The 11,645-nt window shown below is 32.1% G+C and overlaps 2 non-coding genes across 2 annotated transcripts; one reads left to right on the forward strand and one right to left on the reverse strand.

Moving 5' to 3' along the window:
- The first annotated feature begins 4,836 nt into the window (after positions 1–4,836).
- Positions 4,837–4,903, forward strand: Smp_tRNA_01943_Gln_TTG.1.1. Its single transcript has one exon. It is a non-coding gene (tRNA).
- A 6,541-nt stretch (positions 4,904–11,444) lies between these two features.
- Smp_tRNA_00316_Gln_TTG.1.1 lies at positions 11,445–11,510 on the reverse strand. Its single transcript has one exon. It is a non-coding gene (tRNA).
- Between the last annotated feature and the right edge of the window lie 135 nt (positions 11,511–11,645).

Here is an 11,645-nt window from a genome sequence, read left to right on the forward strand (position 1 = left end):
CGGTTGGAGAATGCTGGTCGGCGGCCTATGCTCGATTGGGGGTAACAGGCGTAAGTAATAAATGACTTTTTTCAATGATACTCTTTGTAATGGAAATATTCATCTATATTAAGTGAGTTCGGAAGAAGAAATTACTTTTTTGTTTACTTCTTCTTGAATTACTGTATGACTGAAAGTCATGATCTTGATATTAGGAACTATACATATATATTTATCTACTGTTTACCCAATCACATATAAATTCCATTACCTTTTAAATAAATTTTGAATTATTACTTCCCAGAATATAAATACACATTGATATTAATTATTATTATTCATACACTTCCTATCCCTATTCTTCTCATTATTATTATGATTTTGGTTACCATTTTGAGCCGAACGATCTGGTCGAATGTGGTTTTATAAGTTTGAATACTTTGATAAGAAACAATTTATTACTTATATTGTCATTGAAAAAATACCTACACAGCTTTTTAAAAATGTGATGGATTATACTTTAACGTTTATGTATACCAAAATCCTACGATTCCGTTTATATGAAATTCTCTTTTTTTATTGGTTGTTTAAATATTCCCATTGATGTTTAGGATTGCAATTGATCATTCTTATGTTAGCATATGTACACCATGTGTGGACTGCCTCGATATTGCCTTCAGTCACAAGCTTTATAAGCAAAGAAGTGGCTAGCAGTGGAATCAACGATGCGCATTTCTCGCTATTCGGGACTCATCAGCTGGAGGTACCTACATCCCATGATGTTCATGATGTTCATCCCGGGACTAGAATCCAGTATCGTTCGCTTCAAATGCCATCACATTATCTACTTAGCTGCTAGGTTCTGATAGCCACTAGCATGTGCAATGAGAGGAAGTTTTAGTTCATTTTTAAACTAAGTAGCTAAGTGGATAATGTGGTGGAGTTTGGAGCCAATGATACTGGGTTCCAGTCCGGAAGTGAATGCCAACTCTGGGATGAAAGTACATCCAGGTGATGAGTCCCAAATGGGACGAAACGCGCGTCATGGGTTCCACTACTGACCACAATCCATCTTTGTTTATTACTGACGTTGTTTAATAATCTTATTATATCTTAAGCTTACTAGGGTTAGAAACGTAGATCATTAGGTTCTGATTAGATGACTTAAAGATATTGTGTCGCCGGTAAGGTTAAAAAAAATCATTAGTTCGATTTTATAGTGAATGTTCTTTCTTAAATAATTCATACGTAGTAAGGTCTTATGGTTTCGCACATAGTGGCCAATAAATAAACATGATAATCAGGTCATACACTCATATATTTAGTAAGCAATAAGGATCTTATAATCACTTAAACTTTAAAATAATTTTGTACGTAAGTATACCATTCGGTTATATTATAAGAGGAAACATTTTCCGCATAAAAATCTAGAAAAAGACTAACATAAAAAAGAAATATTTGTTTCTCATTAATTTATCAACATGACCTTATATGAATAAGTGTTAAACAAAAAGCTGATAAAGCGGTTACCAATGAAGTGATGATTTTATGAATAATATTACAAACTTACAGTTGTGAATATTTAAAAGAATAATGAACAGTAGAGTGATATAAAGTGATTAATACCCATATGTATCGTTTGATGAGTAAGTTGGAATATGTACTTTCAGATTTCATGATATAAGTGAACTTTTGCACAAGAAATCGAATAGTCATACCGGTAATGTAAGTATAAAGAGAATGTTACAGTTATGCAATAACAAAAAGGGAAAACACAAACTTTCAGAAAAGGAAACTGTTAAAAGAGAGATCATATAATGTCTTAAACAAAAGGGAAATTATCTACTATGACATTAGCAACTTAATCTTGTTTTAGCTAGTGGTTGTGAAGAGCTCTTATGCATTTAAAGACCCTCCCTACTTGTTAAGGTGGATGCCGATGGTTACAAGTACATATAAACGGTATATGCGTAAAATATTGGGCGTATTTGATTGGATCCGGTAAATGATTTGAAAAACATTTTTTAAAAATCTAAATGATGTCTCATACCAATTAGACAAGCCAGTATAAAAATTTTGAATGGCCTTAACTATCCGCCATTTTATCACAGAATGATATTCGAATATCTGATGACGGACTTGTTTAATTTTGCTTCCGATATGACTAGCTCCACAGGAGCGATTATATTAGTTAGTATAATTATATAAAATGAACTCAAGGAATCTGTGCTTATTTCCGGTTTGAAGGATAAGTAGGTTGCAGGGTTGAAATTAGCTACAGCAAATGCCTTTAACAGACCTTTTCTTATTACTTATGTTATTAGTTCTTTGATAGTGTCCTTTAAGATTTTAGAGATAGGAGCTTCTTAGAAACTGCATTTATATTTGATTTTGTCTTAGCCTGACGTAGATGTCGTTTAGTAAACCTTAACGGACGTGCACGCATTGTACCTTTCGTTTAATAGTATCATCAAAGCAAATACGGTTTACATGATTCATTAAACTTTTCCGTAGGTTTCTTTTATTTATGAGAGATTCATAAATATAGAAATGATTGTACTAAACAACTGGTCGTTATTTTCTTTACATACATTTCTCAACGTTCCATTTAATCCTCATGCTAACAAGATGTCTAAGAATGAGATATTACGATTATGCTGTTCTCCTAGAGTATAGGTGATAGATGGACAGACCTTGTTCAGTCTTGCGGGTAGACCAATCTTGTCTATTATATTTGTAATAACTATAAAATACTGACTCGTTATTTTCGTTTTCATGCAGGCCATCATTTAGATTTCCTATAAAAACCTCAGTGAGGGTTAATATCAGAGAGGATTTGATTACAACCCCATCCGACGGTCTGCAAAATTAGTTATTGAAATGAAAATATACATCATTGTTCACCTAGGGATTAATTCTTTGAGAGTAGAAATAAGAACTCCAGTTTTTGTGCTGCCTTAATTAAATTCATACAACACCCACTGTTTCTAGCAAAAATATTGGTTATTAAAGTTGATGATGTTTATTTATATCATGAATTCCCTTGCAACCACTGGATTTTCTGTTTTCTAGACAAATGCAAAAGAGTCCTTAACAGTATGCTTAATGATTTTCTCATGCAATACCACTCGATCATATGTAGATAGACTGTAATTCGTATACAATTGTGTCAAAGTAATGATAAATGAAGCTAAACGGTTGAAATAAATTGTTTTGTTAACGGAAGTCAAGGGGAGTTGAATTCATCTTCGGTGTTTTCGAAATCGTCACAGAAACGAATAGGGTGGTTGGTTATCGACTAAATTATATCGCTCGTATAATTAATCTTACAACAATAAGAGATTTATTTTAGAATTTAACCACCATGACATTGATAACCAGCAATATTCTGTCAGTTGTACAGACTTATAAAGTGTAGGTAATCTGTACTTCCTCAAAGAACTGACTACAGCAACTTAAGATATTGAATTACAAAAAGATTCGGATCAAAAAGAATAAGTTTCTGTTCTGTATTTTGGTTTTAAGACAGTAAAACGTATTACCATATTAGTCATATAAACATTATTTGTAATTTTTAGTGACATTATTCTCCAACACTAAATTAACGATGTAACGTATTTGTGTTCTGATTGGTGTAATATTTTCAGGGTCATTCTCAACTTTACTTAACATAGTCGATAATGTATGATACTGCCATCATATTCCCATTAAAATCATAAAGATCTACCTGATAAACATTTAATAATCGAATGTACTGTTTCTTAATTCTATTGACAGTTAATAAATGTCAAATTATGAAATTATGATTTACATTAGAATATAGAATCATTTTTTGTATTATACTAACACACATAAAAAGATCACTTCTGATTGATAAATGGATTTTGCTAAAAAACAAACAGTACTAGGCTTAATTAGCTATTTGTGTTATCTCCTAAATCAGTGAATACTTATCTTTTCAAGCTGACATTTTTCAGTAGATAATAAAAGTTACATTGTAATTTTGTGGATTGATCGTCTATACTATTTTTATTATAGAGATAGCTACTCAAATATCAAAATTAGTAACACAAGCTCACAATGGATGTCAGCGATAATTATTCAGTTTCAATGACAGAATAATTTATATAAACAAAGATTGAAATAAACTAAACGTAGTCTAAATTATCAACAAAGATGGATAGTAGCTAACAGTGGAATCCACGACTCACGTTTTGTCTTATTTGGGATTCGTCGTCTGCATGTATCTGAACCTTAGATTTGATGTTGACTCCGTGACTCGAAGTCAGTGTCATTCGCTCCAAACGCCATTGCGTTATCCACTTAGCTATTGAAGCAATCTGTATAAATGGCACATATGCCAATAAGAGAGTGGTCAATTGCAATCCTAAAAATCAATGAGAGTATTTAAACACATACAAAAATCGACATTATTACTGCTATTATTCATTTAACCGTAGATGATCTTGAATTAATATTTGAAATAATATATTTGACTTCACTTCTGCCCAAAGTTTGTGCTGATAATGTCGTTCAGAAGGACGATGAAAGCACGACGACCAAACCATCCAGCTCAGAGAACAAAACTCCATCAAAATATATTTGACTTCTGTTTGATTTTTATAAAGTTATCCGATGAAATTCAGCTTCAATATTCTAAATTATTTCTAATCATATGTTACCTTTCTAATTATGACGAAGCATTTAAAAATTAAACAATTTCTTTCGAGTTTATTCTAAATATGAAAGTAAGAATTAACAGTCGCAGTCCTAAAAACATCAATGGGAAGATCCAAAAAACAATACTAAGTAAATTTAAACTTCACTCCATTGCACAAGCAAGTGGCTATCAGGACTCAGTAGCTAAGTGGATAACGCGATGGCGTTTGAAGCGAAAGATACTGGGTTCGAGTCCCAGGGTGAACATCAACTCTGAGATGTAGGTACGTCCACCTGACGAGTCCGGAATAGGACGAAACGCGCGTTCTGGATTCCACTTCTAGCCACTATCCATCTTTGCTTACCATGCTTGTGAATTTAGGCTATATAGAGGCAATACGCACAGTATGCACATATGCCAATTAGAGACTGATACAAGTAAACAACAAGTGACTATAATAATAATATTCCGCAAAATGTTGGTTCCACTAACAGTTTTTTTTTAAAAAAAGAGTAACTATTCTTATCCAATGAAACAATAGAATAAAAAGTTCATTAATTTTGTAACAAAAAAACAATATTTAGGCGGAAGATTTTTCAACCAAACTACAATCAGTTTAAAAATATTTAGTCTTAAAATAGAAAACCTAATTCATAATGTTAGCTTTTGGAAAACAAGTTTGATAAATGAATCCTTCTATTAAAATGATACACAAAATAGTGAAATGTTCTAGGAGTAACAAAAATTGGAAAAGAATTGTTTATTTACTTCATATTATAAAATAATAAGGTTAAACTAACTACTTATAAATCCACTTTGTTTTGTTCGTTAATACCTTCACATTGATGTTTAAGATTGCAATTGATCAGTCTCTTGTTGGCATATATGCGTCTTGTGTGGATTGCCTCGATATTGCTTTCAGTCACAAGCTGGCATTGAAATCAAGAATGCGCGTTTCGTTCTATTTGGAACTCATCAGCTAGTATGTAACTACATCCCATAGATGATGTTCACTCCGGGACTCGAATCCAGTATCGTTCGTTTCAAACGTCATCACATTATTTATTTAGCTACTGGGTTCTGATAACCACTGGTATGTGCAATATGGGAACGTTTAGATTCATTCTTTGTTGTTTATTTGAATCTTCCCACTGATATTTAGGACTATAATTGATCAGTCTCTTATTGGTATATATGGATTCCACTGCTAGTCACCATCTATCTTTGCTACCTACTTATAGTTGTGTTTCATTTCTTCTTCTCAGTTATTTCACTTCACTTATTTATTTATTTTGAATCAGCTGATTGGTTTGTTCATATTTGTTTTATTTATATTTTACATTTTTTCATATAAAACGATTTGTATTTAAGTGTCATATTGAAAATAACCTTTTTTTCAATGTAATCTAATCAATTCTCTAAAAGTTAACAAAATTTTTAGTGACTCTTAAGAAGTAAAATTGAAATATCAGCCCACTGTTATTGATACACTTAATTAACACTACTGTTAAAATTCAAATTTTCCATGCTGATATTAACAGAAATTTTTGTAAATATATATTCTGATAGAGTCTCTCAGTAGTTTATAACTGGGAAACAATAAGGTCTAGAAGTACTTGAGAGTAAAGCTTTTCAGTTGGCTATTTTTATAGGTTATAGTTAAATATGATTCATGAATTCTCTTGAACAATAATCGTTTGTAAAATGATTCAGTTTATTGCTTAATGATTCAACTCATTATTACCATAAATAATTGGAATGACAATATTTTTTACCGAGTATTTTTCTCTCTTGACCATTGAGTTATTCATTGGATCAATGCTCTCAACATGATTTTGAAATTTTGTTTTCTTTTTATACTTCATAAATTACAGTTATCTGCTAACAATTTAATAGATATTTTTCCTATCTCCTGTAGATCACTCACATTAAGTTAGAATAAAGAAGACCTTAAATTATCGTTTATCTTGTTTCATCTTCGAATGAACCTTTTGTAAAAAAAAACAATAGTTAAGAATTTCAGTTGTATTGACTTCATTGAATTCGGTTTTTGTATTCACTTAGATTATTGTACTCTGCATCAGCTACACTGTTATAGTACTAAAAATAAGCATAAATACAAATTAAAAACTTTTTGAAATTCATTCTTGACAATGATAAGAAAGAGTTGTTTTTAGGAGTATGTCGCTAATATATATACAGGAAACCAGGTTTATTGGATATTTAATGATCTTGGTTGGTTATGGATCATGGTATTTATTTATCTAAAGGATATTTATCTAATCTTAACTATTTTTACATGAGTATATTAGTTTGGTTATTAGGAGCAAATTATAGCATAGTTTTATGTATCCGATGACCAGACACTATCAGCAATAAGTTACTGTGGGAGACAACAAACCAGATTCCAGCGGAGGAAGAAATCAGGAAGAAGCGCTGGAAGTGGATTGGGCACACCTTGAGGAAATCACCTAATTGTGTCACAAGACAAGCCCTCATATGGAATCCTGAAGGTCAAAGGAGAAGAGGAAGACCAAGGAACACATTACGCCGAAAAATAGAGACAGACATAAGAATGAACAAAAACTGGATAGAACTAGAAAAGAAGGCCTAGGACAAAGTGGGTTGGAGAATGCTGGTCGGCGGCCTATGCTCCATTGGGAGTAACAGGCGTAAGTAAGTAAGTAAGTTTATGTATCAGCTGTTCTATTTTTTTCCCAATTAAACATTTATATGCAGTGATGTGATTTTCATGAATAATAATGATTATAGAATATTTCAAATTTATGTTGCTTAATTAGTAAACAATCTTAAACATGCAGGTATCAATACCAAGTTTGATTTAATAATTTTAAATTAATTGAGCATTGGGTAGATTGTTATAAATAAATTAATATATTTGTAATATCCCAATCAGTAGAAAAATTAAATTTTCCAACATTTCGTGACTCAGTGTAAGCCACTTCTTCAGAGCATAAATAATCAAATTAACCATGTTCATATACAATATTCCCTCTCAATAAAAGTTGATAAACAAATTAAATAAGTTATTTGATATAGCGAATAGATTGATTTATTAAATTAATCTATTTAACGCCACATTTTCACGATTGAACAATATTTAAATCTTTTTCATTTTCGAAAAGTTTATTTTACCATATAATATTTACCCAGTACAAGGAATCTTTATTTTAGTTCAAAAAAGTTTTGTGTTTTTATTCTATTTTAACTTGAAGATGACCAAACTGCATCATAAGTAAGCGCTGACTTGGAATCTTGAAGGGAAGCGGAAAAGAAGAAGACCAAAGAACACATTACGTCGGGAATTAGAAGCAGATATGAAAAGGATGAATAACAACTGGAAAGAACTGGAAAGGATTGCCCAAGACAGGGTTGGATGGAGAATACTGGTGGGCAGCCTATACTCGTCCGCGAGATGTAACAGGCGCAAGTAAGTAAGTAAGTTAAAGATTTTATGAACGTAAAATTTAAGATTCATTTAACCATAGTTACAACAAGAACTAGTTATGTTATAGTTTTTGACAATTTTTCTTTGTCATATGAATAAATTATAATAGTTTGAAAATATTACTATTATAATATTGAAATGAATAGAAAGTTGAATCTCTGACATTTCATGACTTAGTGTAAGCTATTTCTACAATGAACAAATAAACTGAAAAATGTCGGAAACTTAACTGTCTATTGTTTTTTTCCAGTAATATTCTGAAGACATCATTTTACTATCAAAAGCAATAAATCCAATGCTCAATAACGTTGAAATTATTATTTCAGATCTTGATATTTACACATGTAAATAAATTACTATTTACTTGTTTATTTGAGTTTATTCTTATTATACCCTAATCACTCCTATCAACATCCAATTTTAGAGGTATAGCAAAATGTAAGTGACTTTTAGTTAAGGCTTAATTTTATGCTTCGATAAACGAACTGCAGAACTTAAATCATGTAATCACTTACGCTTCAATACTAATTTGGACTACTCACTTGGTATTGATTACTTGTGTCTTCCCATTGTTATTTAGGACTGCAATTGATCAGTCTCCTGTTGACATATGTACATCCTTTGCGGCCTGCCTCGATATTGCCTGAAATCACAAGCTTTATAGACGAAGATGGATAGTGGCTAGTAGTGAGACCCAGGATTTGAGTCCTGGAGTGAATATCACCTCTGAAATGCAGGTACATTCAGCTGATGAGTCTCAAATAGAGTGAAATGTGTGTCGTTGATTCCACTGCTAGCCACTATAGATCTTCCCTGATAATGATGTCGTCATTGTTTCATTTATCCTTGTTGAATTCTTCTAACGTTTATTCTAAGGTTATTGTTGTCAGTACATTAAAACTATCTAGTAATGCATCTTTAGAGTGATCCAGTTACAACATCATCTACCTGCCGATAGACTTCATTGTTAAAAATGAATTCAGTAGTCAAATATACATCTAAAAATTAACATCGTTAGGTCAAATGTATACATACAAAGCCTGGCTTTGCATTGTTTTTTGCGAAAAAATCGTAAATAAAGATCATAAATCCCAAAAAACCATAGTTTTATTATGCGTAATCTAACTGTTGTTGGTTGAGAAAGAATAATAATTACTGAAGACATTCAAAAAATATTTATCCATCTATCTCACTCTAATGAAAGGAGTCCATGATTTCATCTTTTAAATTTTGTAATCATTAAAAGAAATGATGTAACGGTATTGATAGGTAACTTTTATTGCATGTACAGATAATTTTTCATAGTTTTTTCTTTTATGAATAAAACGCAAACCCGATCTTTTGTTTCTCTATAGGTATCCAAAAGTTCTAATAAGAGAACGGGATAGAAAAGAAAACTTATTCAAAGTTAATGTTACTAACAATAATTATCATCCATAGTTTATCATAAAAAATAATAAATATATCGCGGTTCCTTTAAAAAATGAATGAAACTAAGTCAATTTCATTTTAAAACAAATATGAAGGCACAAATAACCATGACTTTTAAGTAATAGTGTAGTGAACAGAACACGACTGGGGACAATCGAATGTATTTAAGCAAAAATTACAGACTATCTCAGTAAATTCTGATAACCAAACAATGAACAGTCAATTTGCAAATTAACAACCAATTGTTTCAATCTTCTCTGTTTCTTCTCTAATTTCATTGCTCATGCATTTTCCAAACGATTGCGCTTCATTTCAGTTCTTTGCACATCGGTCTTCTGGCAAAATACATTCTATGTCTGACCAACACCATATACTACTTATATAGATATAAGTAGACCACACCACAATAGTAGTAAAAATAAGGCCATAACATCTTTTTCTCAATAATATAAATAAATATGTAATTTGTTTTACATTCAAGATTTATTATAATTTTTAACGACCTGGATTATCCATTGGTTTATAATTTGAATAAATTTTGACCAGTTTTAGTTGGCATACTGTTATATCCCGTGGAGATTTATGAATGATAACTTTGAGGACTATTTATGGACCAATATGATATGTTTGAGAATAATGATTCATATTGCAGAAGCTGTTATTGGTGTTCTCGACTTAACTGGCTGGGCTAGGCAGAAAGCAGAACTGATAAGTGCTCAAGACTGCTCATATGGCTTTTGTGTATAATTGATCCGATTGATAATTCACTCTTCCCTGATTGGCGGGGATCATCACGTTCATATATAAACAGGGTACGCACGCACTCAAGCACTCGATATAACGCATACGTACATTCTGTTCAGATTGTCTAAATTTGGTCATTATTTTACAAGTTTATGTAAAATAAGTGAATCGTGGTTAGTAGTCGAACCCCGGATGCTAGTTTCGTCCAGTCCGAGACTCATCAACTGGGCGTACCTGCATCCTAGAGTTGATTTTCAATCTAGGATTCTGAGTTAAGTTCGAAACGACATACGAAGAAAAGGAAACATATTCAGCTTAATAGACATAGTCAATTAGTTAAAGATAAAATCAGAAAAAAGGAGTAGTGAGTGTAGTTGTAAACAATAATAAAAAGACAAATAATGAAATCATTTATTAACAAATGCGGGATATCAAGAAACCTGAATGGCATAAGCCTAAAGTTAGTATAGTGAATGAATGCCAGTGAGATTTTGTACATTAATTTATACAATATGATGAAGATGTAATGTAACTGACAAACGTTAAAATTATATGGCTACCTTACAATAGTAATGAGAGGTTTACCACACATTAGTATGCAAGCGACAGACCGAAAGTGTTTGATGGCTATGGTCTGTGCAAAGTCACGTAAAAGTGGCTTTTGCCGATTGTCAATTATTTTAAACGCTTTTATGATATCTGCGTCGTGTCCACTATCCACTAAATATTTATTGATCTCACTTGTGAATACTTCACTTTCTTTCAGATGCAACTCACGGGGATCATATTCGGAAAGCATTGTAGATGTCGTTTATCCGATTCTTCTAATATACTTGCTTCCAAAAGTACACGTAAATTCGTAAATACTATCAGAGGTGACCTCAATGTAGTACCGATCCACTTTTTATTGGTTTAAGGAACATATGGTGTTTATTAATGATTGGTATCAGTCAGGGAACCAATGTGTCAAGTTAAGAAAGCCTCAGGATTTGACACTCAATTTAATATTTCTATGCGCATACAATACATCAATCTTCACAAATTTTAAATATTGTACATTTTAAGCAGAGATGGATAGTGACTAGCAGTGGAATCCAGGACGCGCGTTTCGTCCTATTTGGGACTCGTCAGCTGGATGTACCTGCATCTCAGAGTTGATGTTCACTCTGAGACTCGAACCCAGTACCCTCGCTTCAAACGCCATCGCGTTATCCACTCGGCCACTGAGTCCTGATAGCCACTTGCTTGTGCGATGGGGTGAAGTTTAAATTCAACTTAGTATTGTTTGTTTGAATCTTCCCATCGATTTGTTAGGACTGCAACTGGTCAGTCTCCCATCGCACAAGCAAGTGGCTATCAGTA

Source organism: Schistosoma mansoni, chromosome 2 (assembly GCF_000237925.1).
Source record: "Schistosoma mansoni strain Puerto Rico chromosome 2, complete genome".
NCBI lineage: Eukaryota > Metazoa > Platyhelminthes > Trematoda > Strigeidida > Schistosomatidae > Schistosoma > Schistosoma mansoni.